Source organism: Toxorhynchites rutilus, chromosome 3 (genome assembly GCF_029784135.1).
Source record: "Toxorhynchites rutilus septentrionalis strain SRP chromosome 3, ASM2978413v1, whole genome shotgun sequence".
Lineage (NCBI taxonomy): Eukaryota > Metazoa > Arthropoda > Insecta > Diptera > Culicidae > Toxorhynchites > Toxorhynchites rutilus.
In genome coordinates, this window is record NC_073746.1 from 270345625 (window position 1) to 270371056 (window position 25432).

The following is a 25432-nucleotide window of genomic DNA, read 5'->3' on the forward strand; positions in this document are numbered from 1 at the left end:
AACAAGATGGGGATATCGAGTGATAACAAAACAATAAACTCTTTAGATTGAAGATAATTTTGTGATCCTGAAAAGGACCCTTTTTAGCCTGCATGTGAATCCAACGAGCGAACAAATCGTAATGAATGTATTTTTTTGCCATCGCTCCCTTTTAACGCTCATTCGTTCGTCTCGTTGGACTCGCCCCTCTGGCTGAGTCTGCCGATTTGTCTCTATCCTGTGAGTGTGTACCGCTAGAGTATAAAACACGCGGACCCCAAAAAAATATCTTATTTTCTTTCAAACCGTAAACCCGTGTGGTTGTACGGCATCGGCATCGTGGACGTAACAAAGGAGGACAAGTTAAGGGAAAGGCAAAGTCCCACTCGAACCGTGCAGGTCTCCAGTTCCCTGTTGGTCGCATTCACTGATTGCTCCGCAAGGGTAACTAGGCCGAACGGATTGGTGCCGGAGCACCAGTATACCTAACAGCGATTATAGAGTTTCGGCCGTCGGAGTGCTCGAGTTGGCTTGCAAAGCTGCTCACGACAATCAGAAAACCCGCATCAAGAACAGAGCAGCTTCGGTTCGGCGCTCATCAAAGCAACAATTAGTTTCAGTGAGTGGCAAAGTGTTTCTCCGACACGTCGCATTAAATGTAATTTACTGAACAACATGTCACAAGCTGGATGGGAAGAAATTTTCCAACTGTGAAAACACAACACCAAAGGTTCTTTTCAGAACCATCAACATATTCATAAAGAGTAAACAGTAAACTAATCCATTTTCCAGGTAGATAGGTAGGTATTCACGTAGGAGAAGAAAATAAAACAATATATTTTAAATATATATTTAACAAAAGCTGTTTCCTTTGTATAGTCCTACGTCACTCCGGTTATGTCCCCGACATTACCCACCCGTCTTTTTCGTATCCTATATTGGATGCATAAAACCTTGTGCCTCCAACGTAAAGCTCTCGTTTTCGAAGTCTCCCAAATATTCATTTATTCATTCATTCAGAATGGATTTAGATTCAACTTCAAACAAATGATCTCTAAATCAACGATAGTCCTACGTCACCCTTGCGGTTATACCATAGATATAACCCACTTCCTGTTTTTTCTCAATATTTACTTTCTCGGTAGTTGATTCCTCCTCGGTATGGCCATCCAATAAAGCACAGCGGTTTCTTTCTAATATTCCCCCTTGTTCTACGCCATTGTTAAAACCATCATCACTTTTACCACAGCGCCGCCTAGGTGTAGATTTGTACGTTATGGCGGGTTTACATTAGGGAGATCTATAGCTATAGATGGATTTATTCACGTGAAATAGGTGTAAACGGGTGAGAATAAATATGATACACTTATTCGAGGTATATATAACTTGAATAAATTCAGCATATGTAAACGCTTGTGAATTTCTCACTGGTGAGAAATCACTAAAGTTGGATGCAGTTCTTCTTCTTCTTCTTCAATGGCACTAACGTTCCTAGAGGAACTTCGCCGTCTCAACGTAGTATTACTTGCGTCATTTTTATTAGTACTTAGTTGAGATTTCTATGCCAAATAACACGCCTCGAATGCATTCTGAGTGGCAAGCTCTAGAATACGCGTGATCACAGTGCAAGTCGGAGGAAATTTCTTTGACGAAAAAATCCCCCGACCAGAACGGGAATCGAACCCGAACACCCGGCATGTTAGTTATGACGCTAACCACTCGGCCAAGGGAGCAGTTCTACTTCAGGTGAATAAATTCACCCAAGATATGAATATATTCATTATAGAAGTTCACGCTAGTGTAAACGGTTGATGCGATTTCTATAAATCTCATCATATTTCTTCATATGAATATATCACTAGTCTAAACCCACCCTTAGATCGCCAATAGTCACGCCATTCGCCTGCAGGAATGCAGTGACTTGAGCCATCTCCCTTCATTCGCCGCGCGGAATAAAGGGGATTGGCTCCTGTCGACGGTCGGAGTGGAATGAATGAATGGATATTGAAACAAATTTTCGGGTCAATAATTTACAATCATAGAACTCGTGGACATTTTGTCTTTCGATTGAAATGATTATCCACTCCAGCCGGAAAAAAGGTATTAACGTTCAAAACCTTGCAGTCCAGCGTCACTCTTTCGTTTTCGAAACTTTGATTATACACCCCGGTACAGAAATGAAAGACGTAGTCCTACGGCAAATATGTAATCTACAACACTTATACCAAGTCATTATTCATATGTTATGAATGAAACAATGTAAAATGATGATTTTCTAACTTTTTCAGTAGAAAAAATACCTACTTGATATCGGAAAATTTGAATCCGGATTTTTCTAAAAAATTCAAAAGAATTGACGAATTTACGTTGTATTTACAACCAGATGGCGCAGCGAGTGAAATGAGGATGTTTTGTTTTTTTGGTATGAAATTCGTTCAAATTTTTTAGAAAAATCAGAATTTATCATCAAACTTTCCGGTTTCATGTATACTTCCCACGCTGAAAAGGTTAGAAAATCATCATTTTACAATGTGCTATGTATGTTACGAGGAATGACACGTTATAAGTATTGTAACTTTAATTTTTTTCAACTAAGTAAACGACGAACAGGGTGTTTTGCGCTAAAAATATTGCAAATCCTTCTCGTATCGGCCCCTACATAATCAATGATATCAGCCAATTTGATATGATATCGATTACATCGCAATTATCCATAGTATCAATAACCGGTATGCATCATCAACCCTAAAATTTCCGAAGATTATCTATGACTTTGGTAAAATCGCTTGTTGAAACCATCGGCAATATCTTCTTCTTCTTCAATGGCACTAACGTTCCTAGAGGAACTTCGCCGTCTCAACGTAGTATTACTTGCGTCATTTTTTATTAGTACTTAGTTGAGATTTCTATGCCAAATAACACGTCTTGAATGCATTCTGAGTGGTAAGTTCTAGAATACGCGTGATCACAGTGCAAGTCGGAGGAAATTTCTTTGACGAAAAATTCCCCCGACCAGAACGGGAATCGAACCCGAACACCCGGCATGTTAGTTATGACGCTAACCACTCGGCCAAGGGAGCACCCATCGGCAATATACAAAACATTAATTTTCTAACCATATACTGACGACATTTAGTGGCTGAAATGAATCTAAATATAAAAATAAAATTAATAATTACGACCGAATCGCGCTTTTCAGTGCGTAAAATAAACAAACACCCTCACTTTTGTAGTTCTGAGCTCTAATGTAGGTGTCGCATGAGCTGATTCAGCTTTGCGTAAATTCGTCAATTTCAAAACCAAAATCACCATTTTGCTCGCAGCGCCATCTGGTTGTACATCTAACGTAAATTCGTTAAATGCAATGTGAAGCTTTTTGTGATGACTGTGGTGACATCTGTGTGTGGAACAACGCTTAAGCGTTAGCATCACTTCCATTCAGGGATGCTAGGTGATTTTTTAAATGTCTTCACATGGTACGAAAAAATGTTTTCAAATGTCTTCACATGGTACGGAAAAATGTCTTCAAATGTCTTCACAATCATATCGGATGAAACTAAAATTCATAACTTACTTTTGAGCAAAGTTTAATAGCTAATTCAATGTTTATTTAAATTTGTATTGTTATACAGCGCATTTCATTAAACATACTCTTAGGTTTTGAAGCTCTTCCACAAAAACGGAACTGTGATAACTCAATTTATCTATTTAGCTTTGAGGTTTTGGTTGTAACTCAAACCATATCCATAAACTAATTATTGAAACGGTATTTAACCGGAAAACCTTCGATTTGTGAAGTGGTCGTTTGAAAGAAGGTTAATCTATTGTAGTATAGGCCCAAAATAATAATAAAAAAGAATACAATGTCACAATCATTCGAATTTTCGAGCGCAAATGAACTAATGTTTCTAGGGGCAATATGCATTCAGACCGCTGGAAGTTCTCTAGAATTTGAAGTAAAAGTCGCTTTGTTGTTTAATTCATTCTATATACATGTGGATTTTCTGCTTGAAAAAGTTTGAAAAGAGCAAGTTAATAACCCCGAGACAAAAGTCTCCGTTGATTACTAAGAATAAAAGTGAACAAGTGACAATGATAAAAAAGCGAACAAAAGACAAAAGTCCTACTTCTTTTGACGATATTTTCGGCCTATAGTTAGAATTTCATGGAAATAATATCACTCAATAACCCACATACGCTATCATACTGAAATGTCTTCAAAATGTCTTCACAGTAGGTCAAATGTCTTCAAAATGAAGACATGTCTTCAAACCTGGCATCCCTGCTTCCATCACACAGCACGCGAATGTGTTAGTGTCAGCAATAGACGGATGCCGAACATTTGCTCGAACAGGGATAACCAACTTGTTCTTACGACCGTATCTTCATCTGACAGTCGTAGTGTTGCCGTGGTCGGGTGAAGTTGTGTGGTGATCAAGGGCCTCCGGCGGTGGTCGAAAGTGTAATGTGTGGTTTGCTCGTACATTACATGTGGTCTGTATTGAGTAGCGAAAAAACAAAAACAATCCCCAATAATAAAGAATGTGGTGTGCAGTGTTAAAAAAGTAGGAAAACAAACGAATCTACTCGCGTGTGTGGTCAACCGTGCAGCATAAGTCAAAGTTCGTAGTAAAGTGAAGCCTCGTTTTTTTTCTTACTCTGGAGCCGGTTTAGCCTGGTACGCAATCGTTGCTTGGGCAGCCTGCTGCACATTTGCGGTTGTGTTGGCATTTCGGGGCTCATATTGACATTCCGCTGCGTGTGTTTTTTACGTGTGTATGCGTAAATATACATAATAGTTTTTCGTTAAGTTCTTTTTGTTATGTTACTGGTATTCAAGGCTCATCGCACGTCTTCTCGGTGGTGGCGGCACGGTTCTTGATGAGATGGCATCGCACGCGTGTGGGGATCGAAAGCGCAATGTGTTGTTTTGAATCGTTCATCGGTTGTTGGCTTCTAGTAGGACTGCTTGCTGTAGCAATTAGGGCTTGGCGGTCCTTCATTAGTCGTGTTCAGCAGTTTATAAACAAATTTACGAAAGCAATAAGAAAAAGAAGTCAAATCATTTCTAATTTAATGGTTCATAAAATACACATGCTGCTAGAACATCAACGTTTATTGTAACATATATGGAAGATAGAAAATGGGTGGGTTATATGCTATATATGATATAACCGCAAGGTTGACGTAGGACTGCCATTGGCTTAGTTATCATTTGTTTGAATTGGTTATATTATTGATAAAATAAAACAATTTCCGAATTCAATTGAAATTAACATATTCAAATTGTAAGTTAATTGTTGGAACAAATCCCATGTTAGGTCAGTTCATGTATTGTCATACATTACGTTCTTCGTCACAAGTAAATTTAATTAATAAATTTGACCGTTTGTTACCCTTTTCGTATGACATGATGCCTTGATCATTGCATTCATTTATCGTATTTAAATATGTGAAAGGAAGAATTGTTAATGCATCTCTCAAGTGTACGTACTTCTCGAACCACGAATTTGCTTAATTAGATGAATTTCAGACACTTAGTTTCGATCTTGACATGCACGTTGAACACATATTGATGAATCAATCGACGTGATCGCAGCAAATAGTTATCAACATTTTGCCTAACCATCAAACGATATGCGTAAAAGTTTGTTGAGTTGTTGAGCTGAAGATATGAAGGCATGTCATCCAATGCTGTCCAAAAAAAAACGAGCCAAAGCGTTGTGTTTGTAGTCCGTGATGAGTAAACAAATTCCGAAATACAAAAGCTCTTCCGTGTCAATATCTTTAACTTTTCATACTTTAAAGACTTTGAACATGGAAGTTCATTCGCCTCTGGTATCTGTAATGACGGTTTCCCCAGGTTCTTTGATTTTGAAGTCCGTGGGAGGGAAACACATTCCGTTCTGCACAAACGCAAGCGAGTACAAAGGACCCACAAGGCCGATTTCCCCAGGCTCTTTGGTATTTGAAGTGTGTGTTGGGGAAACAGTATTCCGCTGTTACTGTGATTGCTCCTTTTAGTTGGTACAATTTGAGGAGCATAAATCGGGCCAATCAACACGTGTGATTTAGCACACTTAGATGATGCCTGACATTCACACAATAATTCAATTGTTTATCTCAAGAAAAATTAATTCTTGGTTATTGTGATAGATGCGTAGAAATATTTCCTATGAAAGGATGCAAACATCATCGCGATCTATTGAGAAATTTAATTTTTGTTTCTCGTCATATACACTCGACAAAAAATTAGAGGGACACCCACAGGAACGTTCTAGGAATCAAATAAAAGCTGTTTGATAAGATTAATCGAATTTGCTATTCAGTTGGATAGCAAAAAAATGTATTGGTCTACAAAAAGTTCGAAAAAACTGAAAGAAAGTTATTTTTTATTCCTTCCCGATAGTTTTGTTCACTACATTGACACGCACCCAAATAAATATATGTTCGTAGAATATTCCAAAACTTGAAAGTTTAAGCTTAAAAATGAGGTGTATCTCATCTACATTCGTTAATTTTTCAAGAAGTTATAGCGTTTCAAAACTTCGCACGCAAATTTTTTGGGCGAGTATATTTTCTACCAATATTCTACACTTGCGCTTTCGTACACGGTGTGCATTTGCTTCTTCCGAGCGAACGATGAATAGGGAGTAGACGTGTGTTTGGTCGCGGATTTTTTTTATCAAATTCTACCTGGTTGATTGCACACTGTTTCGTTCTTTTCATGAAAAAATCGAAAACGCCAGAACAGCTGACGGTGTAAAACGGAAAAAGTGAGTGCGTGAGTGGAGGCGTGCTCAGTGTAGTGAATTTAGCCGCTAAAGTGGCCAAGACAATAATTGCACCCAAGCTGAGGAATGATATGCTGTGGTATTACTGCAATGAAAAAACATGCTCGGTGGTAACTTATGGTAAAGTGGAGAACCAGCGAGGAACCTGTTTGTGATTTGGAGCATCCAGCTGCAGGAGAAGGCGGCAGCGGGCGGCGGTGGTATATGATTTGATGTGAGCAGCGGATTAAGGGGCAACACCGTTGAGAAGAAGGTACGTTGATCAATTGTAGAATGAACGAGAAATTTTAAACTCTGTTAATACATGGGAGTCCAATTTACTGGTTCGGTTCCTCCAACATTAGTCTGGCGGGCCGAGAGTGTTTTCTTTTGAGCAAATATACATTCTGTCGAATATATACCGGGAATTTGCGTTTTTAAAGATAATACTTTATTTATCATCCACAGGGTCTTTCAGATTAAGCGCCCACGTAACAAATTTTAATTACTTCTACAAAAGTGAACCGATTTTCATTTAAAAAAAAAAAGAAAATATAGCTTAATTTAGGACATTTTCGATGTGACCACCCCTTTTCTCGATAACGCGCTTTAAACGGTGCACAAAATTCTTCATGCACAACTCTAACATTGCGACTTCGATGCTGTTGAAAATCCGAGTAATTTCTTCTTGGGGTTCCTCTAAATTTTGTGGCTTATTAACCCTTTCGCTACGAGCGTCAACAGGAGTCTCAGGAATCACAGGAATCGATTCCTCATTGTAAAAATACCCTGCGTAAATTATAAATCCTCTTCCTATGTGACAATAAGTAACGCGAGACAAACCTCCCCTTCAAGTTACGTAACACTTACATAATCTGTGCAAAAAGTCAAAGTCGTTTGAAATTTATTTATAATATTTTAGCTTTTATTAAGTGATGAAAATATCAACGTATAAAATTATACATTTACCCAGTTCGGATTCATATGGAATTTCCTTATATACAAGTACACCCAAACTAGCGTTGTCAGAAAGCACTTAATTTTCGACAGAAAATATGTCATTTCCTACCTTGAAGCGTCAAATAGGCAAATAATGTCGTATGTCCCCCAACGCTTTAAAATGTGTGTATGGATGGAAGTAGACATCTTTTTTTTTCTTTTTCGTCTTTTTTGGGATTGCACACAAAAAAAAGTTCAAACGCCGTCAACGGGGATCGAACCAAGGCCGGCTGGAATGATATACTGTTTCACACGACCACACTATCCACCTAACTAATGATGCTGTTACGCAGAAGCGTGATAATATTACATCTCATTACAAATTGAAGTTGGTAAAAAACGAAACATCTTACTCTTAGAAAACACTTTCAAGCATGAAGGGGAACTATATGCTTATTTGAAACGTGTCTTTTGTTTTGCTCGTATTAATCTTATATTGCCGTACCCTATATATTATACAAATGCTTACCGGTTTTGTGAGTCATGGCATTTTCTGTCATGTTCACGCTCACTTAATACGTACGTCGCCCAACGCGACTTTTTTGGATTTCTTGCAGAGCCCAACTTGCGATTAAACCATTAAATGAAGATCAAGCTTAGTTTGTAGATAACTTTTACATGATCTAGCAATGTTTGTTTCCGATTGAAGACGAATTGATGATAATAACACATGCCAAAGTCATATTATAGGAGTTTTGCAAAAAACTGCAGTACAAACCATTCGTACTATAAATTGATAAAAAGTATAGTATAAACAGTATAATATTATGGTTATGATTTTATTATTTTCTCCATATCCTATAGTTACATTTAGGTGCCTATTCTATAGAATACCTTCTAAAAATCCTACTCAATTTGAGCGAGGAAAGTGTCACCCATATTTGGGTGACGGGGCGTCGAAAGTGTTAATGTAATAAATCGGGATGACAAAACATGAGCTAAAAATCAACTTTGGGTGTAGTTACTTCGGAAGAACTTTCGACGACAAGTTCATAAAATTTTGAGCAGGGACGGAGAATCAATGCTCACATCTGTTGCGATTGGTGCTTTCAAATCATCTGGCGTTTAGCTGAGAGGAACATTAGCATGAACATGAACATGATAAATTGATGATGATTTATACAAAAGTAACTACTCATTGGTTCAATGCAACAGTTCCTGTCGTTACATTTCACTACATGAAAAAGGTACTGGGATGTCCTTACGTGACGAACACACCACTCGGCTGAATATCCTACTAATTCCCTTTCATCGATTTTGGGAGGTTGGGAGTAACTACCGGGAAAGAGGAGCCATCCAACGTTCAACTCAGTTGGATGCACTGCGTCTTGGAGCATTTGTAGCAATGAATATTGCATCAAGATTCAATTGATTAAAATGATAAATCGAAAATATCTATGATATTTTTATAACAAATGTTCTCATCTAGTTCTCCATCGACATTAATTACGAATTATGAACGGGTTTAATTAATCCTTGATCCTCAAAGTGGTCGAACCCTCTTGGGGTTGATGTCGGTTTCCCAGGGGTTGACATAAACGAAAACTGATGTTGGTGGTCGATCAGGTCTAAACGACGATCATGATTAATTAACACAAGTTTTTAGTAGAGTAACAATATTTCAATAGGAAGTATTGTTGTAGTAATTTTTAGTAACAATATATGTCAATAGGAAGTATTGTTGTTGTAGTTTTTAGTAACAATATTTCAATAGGAAGTATTGTTGTTGTAATTTTGTACTAATAATTATTCATTACATTTTAAATTACAGGCAAACCTTTTTTTGTGCGGGGGATAGGGACCGCATAAAAAAAATCGTACAAAACTTCACCAACAGCTTTGAAAAATCGTGTTCTGTACACATTTAGAAAAAAAAACTTTTTTTGTGCGGTAGATAGGGACCGCATAAAAAAAGTTTCCCCCATGGAAATAACTCAAATCCACGCCATTCACCGTTTAATTCCCTGCTTTGCGATGGGACACTTTGCCTTTTCGTTTGCGCGTGGCTGTTTTGTGCTTTTAGTTGCATGTCGAAACGTGTTGCTGTTAGAAATCATGTCATGCAAAAACTTAGAAACACATAGAAAAACTTAGAGCATTTGATGAGAGGAGAGGAATGATTTCAGAAATGGATAATTGAGACGCAAAAATGCTTTTTTCGCATTGTAACGCATATAAACTATCGAAAAAAAGTCACAGGAGGGTTGTGTCCGATACACGACCGCCTAGTTGACGTAGGATTCTGTCAGGCTATCTGTTGATTTTGGATATGTTGGAAAAATTACATCGGTGAACTCTTTGATAATGATTTGATGGTCCTGAAAAGGCCGTTTTGTTTGGTTGTTCGGTATTGTTTGTTCACCTCCAATGTTTACCGAGTGATGATGATAGAAGGATGGTAAACAGTCGTTGGATGGTGCATATTGAATAAATGATGTCGAAGTGGAATAAGATATGATGAAAACCGCTCTCTGTGATCCTAGACGAGATGCCTCCTGTGAAATAAATGATAATGAAATGATGAAAAGGATTAAATAAAGAAAAAAACTCACCAATGTAATATAAGATAATTACCAATACCGTACACAATTATCAATTTTTCTCATCAGTAGAAAGTTGTTACTCTAACATCGAGAAAACATATTAGAAATGGAAAAGGTAATTTTATTTTATAATTTATACTTTCTGAGTGTTTATTCAACTCAATGCGGATTTAAATTGGACTAACAATAACACAACATACTATACTATATGTAGAGCATATGAGAAATAAAATTTTCTAATATTTCATCACTTTTACAATTTTTCTCGCCGTATAAGCTTTCCTTGGTTGAATCATGTTAGGGAACACATTTCGGTAGGAACAAAATTTCCTCCTTCTTTTATGTATTTGCAATGCCGATTTCCCCCAGGCTGCTTGGTTTTGATGTCTCTGTTAGGGACCCGCCGCATGTGTCGTCAATTTCGACCAATCAAAAGAGGGTATTTCCGTTAGGATTGGGGTTGAGATTTTTCAATTGTTCGATAGTTAGTTTCATGACATACGTTACTTTCTTCAATATAAAAAATTGTTATGGAGTGCCGAAATCGATTGACGCGAAAATTTCATCAATCCATCATGAAATGACTGAGTAGTAAGCGTTTGAAATTGGACAATTTTCACGATGTGCTCAATTTTCGATTTTCAATTTGTACCCCAATATGTTCCCGAAAAACGTAATCCTACGTCAAAACTAAACGGACGATAACTTCGTCAAATATGCTTCTTTTCATACACCGCACAAAAAAAACCGCACAAGAACAGAAAATCGCACAAAAACAGGTTTTACTGTGCTGAATTTTATGTCTATTTGATTGAGAAAATAATGTCAAGTTTACTCACTTAACCAAACGCAAAGTTTTTGGATTGGTAAGCATTTTGTATGAACAAGATAAAGATAATTTTCAAAGAATTTTGAATATAGGGGTCGATGGTATCACTTTATTCTGGAAAAGGGGTCTGTTGCTCAAAATAGTTTGAGAATACCTGCTGTAGATTAACGCGATATTCAAGATGCATTAATCGGTGCCTGCTTAGTGGCCCATTACAACACGTGCTTTATCATCTTGGCTCAGGAAACACATCTCATTCGATCCCAAAATCAAAGTTGCTATTTTGTTATGTTACGATTACGGCAAACCCCTTTTTGCGCCTTTCGTTGCTCGAGCTCGTTAATCACGGTATTTGGAAAACACAGAAAAGCACAGAATAAACGTATGGAGAAATGCGAATCTTTTCATTTTCGAAACTAATGAATGAAAGAGATTTTTTTATTTGTTCCTTTTACTTCACTCAAGGTAATTTCCGATTAATTAGTTATACTGCCGTTCTATGCATAGTTGTCCCATGTGACTTCTTAACAATTTTCACTTTTCGATGTTCTTATGCCTAATCTTTCGGAAAAACGCTATTATGTTATTGTTTGCTTCCAGCTTTAAAAAAAAAACAACATCAAGCTCAATTATCTCATGTTGATATTTTAGGCATAACTGTCCCTCCCTGTATTTGTTGTAAATCCATAACAAATGAATCGATTCTAGTTCAAGAATTTTATGTCACGCTTCCAGCAGGGCTAATGCACGCATTTCTGGTTTGGAAAAACGAACTAATTCTCAAACAAATAAAAAAACGTTTGAAGGCACCCATGTACACTGTGTCTAATAACAATGGGATTTATATTCTGGTAAGGCGTTGCAGATCACTCATTCATTAATAAAACGATTTTTTGACGTAGAACTACGTCTTTCAGGAAGGGTGGCAAATCAGAAAACAGGTCACGTTTTTATGAAATAAAGTTAACGTTAAAAACTATTTTCCCTGTGAACGAATTCTCATGATTTGCATACCAATCGAATCGGGAATTCTCTAAGATTTGTTTGATATGCTATACATTACAATTTGCTAATCTCTAAACGGTTTAAATTCCTGAAAACTGGAAGAACTTCCTTATTCCCATACATGTTCTGCCGATCTGTGTGCTAACCCTACCCGTATTTCGAATGCTTATAACTCGAACATTTCTTAGCAGATTGGAAAGATGTTTGCATAAAGTGATAGGAAATATTTCTGCGCGTCTATCACAATGAATAAAATGTTGTTTTTCATGAGATGAACAATTGAATAACTGTAAAATGTCAAGCGTTATCTAAACACCCTAACTGCCAAGTTTTGATTGGCCCTATTTACGGTTTCCCCAACACAGACTTCTAAATCGATGTACCTGTGGAAATCCGTTTTGCAAATAAACATGCAAGTTGGAGGTATTTTTGTTCCCACCGAGCTGTGTTTCCCTAACACGGACTTCAAAATCAATGTGTGGGAATACGCTTCGTTAAAACATGCAAGTCGGGGGTATTTTTCCCCACTGAGCTGTGTTTCCCTTACACGGATTTCCAAATTGTGGGAATTCGCTTTGCAAATATACATGCAAGTAGTGATGTCTATTTTTTTCATTTATTCGATTATCGATTAATCTTTGAGACATTTTTCAATATTCGTTTCATTCGAATGATTGTCTTTCAATATTCGATTAATCGAACGAATATTTATTTCTTGAAATAATAACTATCACGTTGTCATTCCGCTCGCGTGGTCTATCGGGTTGTCGATGTTAGATGATTGTATAAAAACAAATTATATAGCCTAATTCTTAGCCTAAAAATACATTAACCTTGAGAAAATCCCTTCTTTAATTAATCGCGATTACAGTGACCATTATTCGATGTATTTATATTTTGATTTAAAATTATTCGATTATAATTTCAGATATTCAATTATTTGAATTAATCGAACGATTAACCGACGTCTCTACATGCAAGTCGGGTAATTTTCGGTGTTGAGTACTTTTGTACTCGTTTTGTACTGAGAAGCCTGGGAAAATCGCCATTTCAGATACTAGAGGTGAATGAACTTTCGCGGTTCGAGATAATGCAATACTAGAGAGTTCGAGATAATGCAATTACTAGAAATGAATGAATTTTCGCGGTTGAGATAATGCAATGATAATGAGGGAAATGTAAAATACAATGATCGTTTTAATTTTTTTTCTGTTCATATATTTTGGTAGTCCTAGGCAACATATCAAACGTAAAAAGACGTTCATCAAATTTATTTGTAACGAAGAACATAATCTATTACATAATTTTCGTTGCATTCTAAAATAATATTCGAAGTGGTAAACAAGTGGATTTCATAATATAATTTCGTAGTTCTACGTCGAAAATATGCGGTCGTGTCCTAGATACAACCCCTTACAATTTTTTATGCATAACCTTTCGCAAAAACAAAAAAAATTATAGGAGGTTGTGTCCAAAATACGAACGCATTGTTGACGTAGAACTACACTGTTATTTTATATAAGTCGCTTGTTCATACCTTCGGATATTATTCTATGATGTTGTGAAATTTTTGAAACAATTGCTTAGTAGAATAATCTCTGAAATGGATTTTTCATTGTAGAATCAGTTGACAATAAGTAATTGATGATTCATTCATGCCCTCGCAAAACAATATACTAGCTGATCGTATGTCGCAATTTATGTCATACCTCGAACGCTATTCCGGTGGCCTTTTTCGCAATTGAAATAGACTCGATTATATACATGTTGCACCTGCACCATTATTCCATATCTCATAATTACATCAATATATCTTTGGCACCGCATGGAAAAAACAACAATGGCAACACTTGCAAGTATCAAATATCATGCTACATATTATTAAGTATTGCCTCAAAGGAATCGCACCTCTAGGCATCGTTCGTACAACGTATACCAAGCGCCAAACAAGCGTTCGCCATAGCATGCATACAGAGCCATACATTGGTGGCTTGAAACTACTAGAAAAATAAATAGTTCTCATCATTTTACGCTATTCTCAAAAGAAACGCTTTTGTTAATATTACTGGCATGGAACAAAGTTGCATTACTTTCTCATGCTCGAGAGAAGCGCAGCTGTCACCCTTAGTGGAGGAAGTTTTGCTACTGGCAAGCGAAACCTAATCACATACAAAATTCCAGAACGTCATTTACTTTCTTGGTGACGAAACAAGTGAAATAAACTCTTTTTGTTAATAACAACCTTTTCGAGTAGTAGAAGTAGCAATGCTTCATTATGGTCAATATTAGAGCAAATGCAATCCTAGTTGAAGGCTGTTTTTCGACTGGCACGCGAACCCAAATAACTTATAACATTCCAGTAAGACATTCAAGATGCTTGGTATTTCCCAAATAATTTTTCGGCGCACAACCTCAACGCTTGCTTCGCCATAACGTCAGTTTAATGCATTGATGCATTCTCAAAGGCACCAACAAACTATGTTAACTGCTTGGAAAAAAGACTGAATTATGCCACACAGCTTGTATTCTGCTGTAACACCCATCAATGCGAATTCGCTGATGAGTTTGTCAAGAGCGACCGCCTTCACCACCAGCGGGGGGAGCTTGATTTTGGTTGCTGCCTGGGTAACGGCGTTTACATTTTCGACCGACGCGCCGAAATTGCCTACTCCGTTGTTATTCGATGCGGTGTTCCACTCGCGAGGGCTCGGTTCAGTGTGAGCGCTTTTCACTGCACCAACATCGCGTGCATCATTAGATGACGCTTGCCTCGAAATTTTATTGCCCCTGGCAATGCGTTCGTTTTTTGCAGGGCTCGAGCATGCATTCCTCTTCTTCTTACTCATCACACACTACGCGAAGCGTCCAATTTATGACGCGGAAAAAAACACACGATACGAATAACGCGAAAAACTGAAAAACAGAAACAGAAAAACCAAACGACGATATCCAGGTTGGATTACCACTGGTGGGGTCCAATCTTAGATCGAAGCGCAGCAAAAGGAAAGTGAACTGGATTGCTCAACAGTCCGATGCCGAATGAAAGTTTGTCTCAGCGAGATCCACTGTTTATACTCTAGGCAAGTATTCCCCTTCATTCTTCTACTTTTCCTTTGCTCACGGAGACTTTGAATCCTACGATTTCCCCTCCGTTGGTCGTCGATAAGTTGCTCGTTATTGACAGCTCTGTTCGGGAAAGCACACAAATGAATGGAATAAATGTATGGGAAAATGGAAACGCTTAAAGTTTTCATGAATTTTAACCATTTACAAACCAAGGGATTCTAATGTTTAGCATATTAAACAAATCTTACGGAATTTCTGATTCCTTTAGTATGTAAATCGCCAAAATCCGTTCGCGGCAAAAATAGTTATTAACGTTAACTTTATTTCATAAAAACGTGACCTGTTTTCTGATTTGGCACCCTTAATGAAAGACGTAGTTCTACGTCAAAAAAATATTGTTCGTTTCCAGTATTTAGAAAAACAACATCAAGTTCAATTGTCTCATGTTGATATTCTGAGCACAACTGTCCCAACATGATTTTTGAGCCCGTTGTCCTCACATATTGGAGCACCGTTGGAGTTCTGGCAACTGCTTACTCATAGTGGTCTACCGCACATGTCATCTGTTTTAGTGAGTAACTTTCAACACTACAATGAAACCATCATTTGAATCGAATCTCCTCGTAGAAAACAGGTTTCAATTCGATCTGAGAATGACAATTGATAACTTCTCTTCAGTTTGAAGAAAGAAATGAAAGAACGTGAAGCGAAATGAATGTGCACGAAAAAGAAGATTTCTTCTGTATTGAGCGCGAAAAGAAAGCATCAATATATTAAGCCAGCTTGAATGAAGCGTATCATGATCTGCAGTAGATTCATTATTGAGTGACGAGCTGTCCTTGAGAGTGACTTTGTAAAGCCTCGATGCCTGACCGATCGAAGTGTTTGAGTTTGATCCACTTTATTCGAATTTGAATCCTAGTGGAGACGTAATGTATATCTTACCTTACAATTTACATTCGCAGCAAAAATAATTATTAATGGAAAAACTTTTTCATGAGAACGTTACATGTTGAGCCCTTAGGGGCCGACGTTGAGCTTTTTGGTAGGAAAACGCTGACTGACTGCAACTGACAGTTACAAGAAGAAAGGCAATAAAAATATATACGGCTTGTTTTCGGGTGTCCTCCAAAATGTGATAACTTTGTATAAATTCTGACTATTTTATATTTATACAACAAGTATCTTTGGGAGCTGGGACCGACACTTACGAGGGCGGTCCGAAAAGTACTTAGCCTCATCGCCAGATGGTGTCAGTATCGCAAGAGAGATTACTTATCGTGTAGTACATTCTCGTAACTGTCGTACTGTCAAAATTTCAGTTTAATCGGACTCGTAGTTTTGTTTTGAGCGTGTGTGGAAGCGGGCGTGTCCGCGGATTTTAGAAAAATGTAAAAAATGGAAATTCCGCCGTCGCCACGGCCAAATTGGTCGAATTGCACTACGAACTGCTGCCCCATCCACCGTATTCTCCAGATTTGGCCCCGTGTGCCTTTTTTTTTTGTTTCCAAACTTGAAAAAGCCATTCGTCGGGCAGAAATTTAGACAGCAATATGTTGCATTGAATAATGCCAAGAGTGCCATGCATTCAATAAACATTGGTGTACCACAGGGCAGCAATATTGGACCCCTGTTGTTTCTGTTGTACATCAATGATATCGGCAATCTGCCATTGATAGGAATTGCTAGACTGTTTGCTGACGACACAGCATTTTTGACGTAGGACTACGTCTAACCGGAGATAAATAATTGAATAATTGTGAAATAACAAGCATTGTCCAAATACACTATGTGCCCATTTTTGATTGGTCCATTTTGTGCTCCTCAAATCGTACCGACCAAAACGGGCAACCAGAGCGGCAGCGAAATACAATGAAGCACGATTGGAAAGGAAAAAGAAAAAATATGAACGAAACATTGGTCGCAGTCTCACACATGCGTAATTCTCGAGCCAGCCAGTCAGCTTAAAAATCCCCGCTCCGCTGCCGTAACGATCATTCTCATCCAAACCGTACACCACATCGTTTCGCATCACATCAACAAACCAACACAAGCAGCCATGTCTGGACATGGCAAAGGAGGAAAAGTGAAGGGAAAGGCAAAATCCCGCTCGAACAGTGTTGGTCTCCAGTTCCCCGTATGTGTATCCGCCAATTGCTCCGCAAGGGTAGCTAGGCCGAGCGCGTTAGTACCAGTGCACCAGTCCACCTAGCCGGCGTTATATAGTTTCGGCCGCCGTATGATCGAGTTGGCTGGCAAAGCTGCTCGCGACGATAAGAAGACCTGCATGCAGAACAAACCACATTCGGTTCGGTGGACATCAAGACAACAACAAGCAGTTGCAGCGAGTGGCAAACGCAATCGCAAAACGACAGCAGGTAGCGGAAGAAAAAAGTTTGTTCTTTATACAATCTGCTTTGGTGGCAAATCCAGAACAAGGCGGCATCGAGGGCGTTCGAAATGGTTTTTTTTTTTCAAAACCACGAGTACTAAGTTTTCTAAATTGGAACCATTCCATAAAACACGGCGCTTATCAGGGTCATTAAACCTTTCAAAAAAGAGTTTACGAAATACAGTTCAATGCATTCTAAAATATTGTCCAGAATAATAATAAAACACAAATTGATTTTTTCATAATTTGTTTGCCAGAATATGATGAGTTTGAGAATTTGGCAGTTGTGCTGAGCTTATTGATGGTTGGAGACTTTCTCGATTATTCAATTTTCACCAATTCTTAAATTGCTTCCAGATTGAAAGTACATTAATTTACATTTTCCAACTGTGAATCCTGTGGCGAGTGACAAACGCAATCGCTAAACAGGAAGGTTTAGCCGAACAAGATGGGTATATCGAGTGATAACAAATCAATAAATTCTTTAGATTAAAGATGATTTTGTGGTCCTGAAAAGGACCCTTTCTAGTGTTTGCTTCCGAATCAGCAGTCGGAAAACGCTCTTTATTTGGAGCTGGTATACTTCTTCATCGCTTTGGTACCTTCGGAAACCGCATGAAAGTTCACCGGGCAGCAACAGACTGATTGCGATCTGAATTTCCCACGCCGTAATGGTTGACCGCTTATTGTAGTGGGTCAGACCCGGGGCTTCCGCTATGATACGCTCAAAGATGCATTGACGAAGCTCATGACGCTCATCGCCTTCGATGAGAAACCGGTGTCAGAATGATCCTGATTCAGCACCTTATGGTGTAGATAGCATATGATTCCTTCTCCTACTTCTTGTCGGTTTCCGAGATATTCTTCTGCGCCGTGCCGAACTTTTTGGCGGCTTTTCCATTATTCCACTAGTCTTCGGTACCTTGTTAGAAACAACTGCATGTGAATCCAACGAGCGAACAAATCGTAATTCGTTCGTCTCGTTGGACTCGCCCCTTTGGCTGAGTCTGCTGATTTAACTCTATCCTGTGAGTGTGCCAAGTACCAAACGCGCGGACCCGCTGAAAAATATATCCTTCTCTTTCAAACCGTAAATCAGTGTGGTTGTATGGCATCGTTTCACATCACATCGCATCAACGGATTGGTGCCGGAGCACCAGTATACCTAACAGCGGTTATAGAATTTCGGCCGCCGGAGTGCTCGAGTTGGCTTGCAAAGCTGCTCACGACAATAAGAAAACCCGCCTACAGAACAGAGCACATTCGGTTCGGTGGCAACAACTAGTTTCAGCGAGTGGCAAACGCAATCGCAAAACGGCAGCAGGTAGAAGAAGGAAAAAGTTTGTTTATACAGACTGCTTTGGTGGCAAAACCAGCCACCATAACCACGGCGCTTTTCAGGGCCATTAAACCTTTGAAAGAAGAGTTATTAAAAGTTTTTCACAATACATTTCACAATGCATTCTAAAGTGACATAATATGACATATAATATAAACCGATTTATTTTGTTTATGCTTGTTCTTGAGCTTATTGGTGGCTGAGGTCTTTTAAATTGATCATTCAGTTTTCACAAACCCATACATGGTTTCCGAATTGAAAGTGGCTTCAAATTACAACACATTGTATGCAGGATGGCATTAACGAAATTTCTCGGTAGCAAGAACTGCTTTCTTTGGTTGATAACTGATGTTGAAAATTGACGGACGTTACATCTGCATTGTATAGAAAAATAACTAAGGAGCAATATGATGAGCTATGTATTTCCTGCTGCTCTGTTCTTATTTTTAAGGACTTTAATCCGAAGGTCATCCGTCCCTGTATTTACTGTTGGTTTTTCAGAACGCTTATAGCTCGTTTATTTCTCGAAAAATCGTAGAGTTCGTCTCCAAGACCTCAGTTTTGTTTCATTTTATTAATTTTGTTTTCGGAGACTACAAATCTTACAATTCATTCGTCTCCGAAACCACAGTTTAAGGTACGATAATATGCTCAATAATGAAATATATGATAGTGAATGAGCTGATGACCACCTATGCATTCCCTATCACAGCCATCATTTTGATTGTACGATATGTGCATACGCCGAAAGATGCCCGGCGTTGAACATAAGTACAAAGCCTTCAGAAAAAAAACTCAAGAATCAAGTTTGTAAAAAAAAAGGCAAAAACACAACACCAAAGGTTCCTTTCAGAACCCCCAACATGTTCATAAAGAATAAACAGTAAACTAATCCATTTTTCAGGTAGATAGGTAGGTATTCACGAAGTAGAAGAAAATAAAACAATATATTTGAAATATATATTTAGCAAAAGCTGTCCCCTTTGTATAGTCCTACGTCACTCCGGTTATGTCCCCGACATTACCCACCCGTCTTTTTTGACGTAGGACTACGTCTTTCATTTCTATACCGGGGTGTAAAATCAAAGTTTCGAAAACGAAAGCGTTACGCTGGAGACCGAGATTTTGAGCGTTAATAGCTCCTAAACAACTGCACGAAATGGTATGATAAACACTTCATTCGAAAGATAAAATGTCTACGCGTTCTATACTTGTTACTTTCTGATCCAAAAACTTGTTTCAATAGTCTTAAAATTGCTTTCAAAACAGGCTATTGAAATCACCAATCGGTATATAAGCGAGCGCCGCTCGGAAATCCACTCAGTTCTAATTGAACAGCGATTGGTTCTAATTGAACAGCGATTGGAGCATGTTGTCGCTGTTGTGGTGAAGCTCTTCGTTTATCATGAAAGCGCGGATGAACGGTGTCACCAAGAGCCTGTTTGTGCACCTTAGGCCAGAAGGGAATCCATCAGGAGGAGAGTGATGCCACAAACGGTTCCCCGGGAAGATCTCGAAGCAGCCGCTACACACACACACACACACACACATACACGCGCGGAATTCTTTCCGTTTGGATGCCATTCAGTATCGAGAAAGATCCGGAAAATAATCTGCCAGTTCCTCTAGGAATTTAAAAATACATTCATGTGAAAGAGTTTATTTGAATGTTTTCTATCCATGTAACACTGTGACCAAATATGTTTTAATCAAGTGCTATTAACAGATGGTTACCGAGTTAGCATTAACCACTGGTGGGCTTCCAGTATCGAGGAAAATGTAGAAATATCTAATAGTTACTGAAAATAATCTGCCAGTTCCTCTGGGAATTTAAAATTACATTCATGTGAAAAAGTTTATTTTAATGTTTTCTATCCATGTAACACTGTGACCAAATACATTTGGTTTTGTGATTTTTCAATCAATCGCAATTAACAGGATAGCTTCTGAAGATTATTTTTCCCCATCAGTAGGATATTTCTGTATCCAATATTGTATGCGCCCACAATCGATTATTGCTCAGTCGCCGAATGTTCCGAGCTCAAAGAGTTCATTCCCCTCTAGTTTGCCTTCCAAATTGCCATCGTAAACCACACCTTCTCTCGATTCAATCATACACGAAAAGCATACTTAAGCGATATTCTGGTGGTGAGACGCATTCATTTTTCGTGAGGACATCGACAAGACAACATCGTTGCTGAGGGTGCTGGACGGCGAAGGATCGAGATCTGCCCTGAAACGCAAGCAGTTTGCTTGAAACTGTGAGGGAGCACAGAGAAGCCGATCCTTCAGGAGAAGAGAAGGTGACCATCGAAGTAGCCGCTACACACACATACACGCACGGAATTCTTTCCGTTTGGATGCCATTCAGTATCGAGAAAGATCCGGAAAATAATCTGCCAGTTCCTCTGGGAATTTAAAAATACATTCATGTGAAAGAGTTTATTTGAATGTTTTCTATCCATGTTACACTGTGACCAAATACATTTGGTTTTGTGATTTTTCAATCAATCGCAATTAACAGGATAGCTTCTGAAGAATATTCTTCCCCATCAGTAGGATATTTCCGTATTCAATATTGGATGCATAAAACCTTGTGCCTCCAACGTAACGCTCTCGTTTTCGAAGTCCCCCAAATATTCATTCATTCAGAATGAATTCAGATTCAAACAAATGATCTCTAAATCAACGATAGTCCTACGTCACCCTTGCGGTTATACCATAGATATAACCCACTTCCTGTTTTTTTATCCATGTTGTGACAATAGAACCGTCGTATCAAATATAGAAAATGATCTGACTGTTCTTTGTAGGTATTTTCAACAAAATCTCATGACACTAAATTTGTCAAAAACAAAATACATGTTCTTCCACTCACCAAGGAAAAAAATCTTCGCTTGCGACCCAAAGTTCGAGAATGTTTCTTTCAAAATGTTATTCGAATCCACTAACTTGAATGTCAAGATAGAAGTTGGGTGTCTAAGAACGAATTGCGGAGTGGTTAGAGAGCTTTAATTTTATTGATAGAAACAAGCAAGTTTAATATGAATTTTTGGGTAAAATTCATAACTCATTAAAAATTACCAACTTTTCAATTTTCACTTTCAAAATGTTATTCGAATCCACTAACTTGAATGTCAAGATAGAAGTTGGGTGTCTAAGAACGAATTGTGGAGTGGTTAGAGATTTTTAATTTTGATAGAAACAAGCAAGTTTAATATGAATTTTTGGGGTAGAATTCATAATAGCCCATTAAAAATCACCAACTTTTCAATTTTCTTTTCCAAAATGTTATTCGAATTCACTAACTTGACCATTAAGCAATACATATAGTTTGTTTTGAAGGTTTAGATTTGTTTTTTTTACCCTGCCTTGCTATTTGCTTTTGTTCGTTTTCTACAAGCGTGTATGTGCATTACTTATCAGTCTACACTCGTATGCTATTGAAAAAATCCCGTGTAAACCATATGCGTAGGGCCGAATTTCAACAATGAGTGAGAATATTATACAAAATGTTTGAAAATGGATGACCGCTGTGCAATGGTACCCCATTTCTGTGCCATTTTTGTTTGGTACGGCACGACCCCTGTACGCAGTGGCAAAATAGGAACTGATGCTCTTGGTCGCGATTGCATCACGGGACACCTAATCGTTTTTGCAAATACGGAAACGAATCCATTTGCTCCGACGCATTTTCATGACCTCTCCATGATGACCTCTACACGCAGTGTCAACATTGAAACTGATGCTCTTGGTTGCGATTGCATCACGAGACACCCAATCGATTTTCCAAATGTATGCCAAAACGAACAAATTCGCTCCGACGGATTTTCATGACCTCTACACACAATCGCAAAATAGAAACTGATGCTCTTGATCTTAATTGCTTCACGGGAACCCAATGCGCAAATCTTACTTTACTCAAGCGCATTTGCAAGTAAAAGTAAAAGAAATCACTGCCTGCTTGTATTTGCGATGACGGTGACGGTGACGGATTTCGCGTCCGTGTTCAGGAACACATTCTGATCACCACATAGGCAATCATCATCAATGAGCTAGATTGTTATGATTTCAATAGCCTGTTTTCAAAGCAATTTTAAAGCTATTGAAACAAGTTTTCGGGTCAATTATTAACAATCATATAACTCGTGGACATTTTGTCTTTCGAATGAAATGATTATCATACCACTACTCCGTTCAGCCAGAAAAGAGGTATTAACGTTCACAACCTTGCAGTCCAGCGTCACTCTCTCGTTTTCGAAACTTTGAACTTACACCCCGGTACAGAAATGAATGACGTAGTCCTACGTCAAAATTAGTTTTTGAGCCGGTTATAGACAGGATTCGATTATATACAGTGAAAAGAAATCGGAGACTGTATATAATCGAGTCCGCGCTGTATTTGTAAATTTCATTCGCCGTCGTATTACATGCTTCTTTTAATGGGGTAGCACACTATGGAAACTTGAAAAATCTGAAAAAAATATTCCTGGCCTAAGTATTCTCTGGGATGTCTACTTTACTGTAGTTTTTTGTCCCAGGCTTGTCCGATGCTCCGCACCAAAGTTACAAGCCAATTAGTGGACCTAAGTCTTTGCGTAAAGAACGCAGATCCAAAATTTAAAACGCGTTTTTCTCGAAGCTAGGTTTTGTTAACTGGTGGGAGTTCTACCTCCGGAACGGTCCATCCGATTTTGATGAAAAAGGTTTTCCCAGATTCTCCACTGAATTTACTGTCATCGTAAGTAGGATTTTTTTTATATTTTGAATATATATATAAAAATGGATTCCTGTCTGTCTGTCTGATGCTTATGGACTCGGAAAATATTGAACCGATCGACATGAAAATTGGGTTGGTAAAATTGGGGGGACCGCCATACAAATGAAACACAAATTTCTGCATAACTCGAGAACTAATCAAGCAAACGAAACCAAACTTGGCATGTGGAGGTTTTAGGATGCAATAAATGTTTCTTTGGTGGTTCGACACTCCTCCCCCCTCTTAGGTGCGGCTGTCATACAAATGAAAAACAAATTTTTGCATAACTCGAAAACTAATCAAGCAAATGGAGCCAAATTCGGTATGTGAAGATTTTAGGGGGCACGAAACGTTTCTATGATGAATAGACACTCCTCCCCTCTCTCTAAGGGAAGAAGGAGGGAGGGGTCTGTCTTCATTCTATCATATTTTCTGTATCAAACATTTATTCCATGTAACGGAGAATCATGTTATTTGCGAGTAGTTGAAAAATCTTGAACGAATATTGTCTCTGAAAATAATCTGATATTTTAATGATGAGTTTTGGTAGAAGTACTAGGAATTTTTTAGTAAAATGTAAATTCCACGGGGTCGATTAGAAGATCAATCAATGAACAGTTCTGCGATTGGACTCATGAACTTGCCTGTAGTAAGAAAATGTTTAAGGTATTGATAAAAAAAAACAAATTTTTGGCAGAACGAAGTTTGCCGGGTCAGCTAGTTTTGAATAAAATAAGTAACAAAAACTTTTTAAGTTAAACGGTTTATTTGGGATTAAACATAATAATGTACTAAAAGCTAGAAAATAATTAGGCATGTAGCAGTTAGCAGTTATCACACCTCTCCTTCATTAGTCTAGGGCATTGATAAGACTAAAATAAAATCGTAATCCCAATTAAACCGTTTAACTTAAAAAGTTTTTTTTTTACTTATTTTATTTTCTAGTTTTTAGTACATTATCTGTTTCATTACAATATTTCTCTACAATAAAACCATTGCACTGTATACTATCAGTCAAATAACTTCATTTGATACCGATATTGAGTGGATTGCAGAAAATACATAGTGTGTTCTCCAAGTCAAGTTCGTTCGTTTGATACACATATCTCAATCAACCTTTTTTTATGAGATGATATGGAATCAGCTATTTTGTAGCGGCGGCCAAATTAGATTTTTCAAGGTTATAAAATGACAGCAAAGATAAAGGTGTTTTATAAATTCGGTCAGTTCCTATTGGTCAAATTTCTATTAATGTACATACAAACAGTTCAAGCCAAATAAAACCGTTCAATAAAGTAATTTGCTATTTTGTGAATGCGGCCATCTTGGATTTGCATTTTTCATAAATAATCGTATTCTGCTAGTGAAGTCCTTTCATTTGATACCTATATTGATAGAGTTTTGAAAAAATATATATATTGCCCCATTTTGTAGTGGCGACCATTTTGGATTCGCATTTTTCATAAATAACCGTATTCTTCTAGTCAAGTTCTTTTATTTGATACCCATATTAATGAGGTTTTGAGAAAATATACAGTCCGCCATTTTGTAGTGGCAGCCATCTTGGATTTGCATTTTTCACTATTATTTATGAAAAATGCAAATCCAAGATTTCTGCATTACAAACATACAAACAGGTTACAGGGAAAGCTAAATAAAACCGTTTAAAAATGAAATTTTGGTGAATGTTTCGTCTCGATTTTTGAGGCAAAAACCCATTTTAAAAAAATTCGCCATCTCGTCAAAAA

At 37.9% G+C, this 25432-nt stretch overlaps 1 protein-coding gene across 9 annotated transcripts in view; it reads left to right on the forward strand.

Annotated features, from left to right (window-relative positions):
- The first annotated feature begins 4380 nt into the window (after positions 1–4380).
- Positions 4381–25432, forward strand: part of LOC129772795 (extracellular sulfatase SULF-1 homolog) — a 154689-nt gene continuing 133637 nt past the window's right edge. Inside the window, exons 1-2 of one of the 9 annotated variants that reach the window (XM_055776254.1) lie at positions 4381–4473; positions 6729–7026. The gene's annotated coding sequence lies outside the window, so the exon portion shown is untranslated. Of the gene's footprint in view, positions 4756–6728; positions 7027–25432 lie in introns of all 9 variants that reach the window. The other 8 variants (XM_055776256.1, XM_055776250.1, XM_055776248.1 and 5 more) reach the window with 8 other exon arrangements.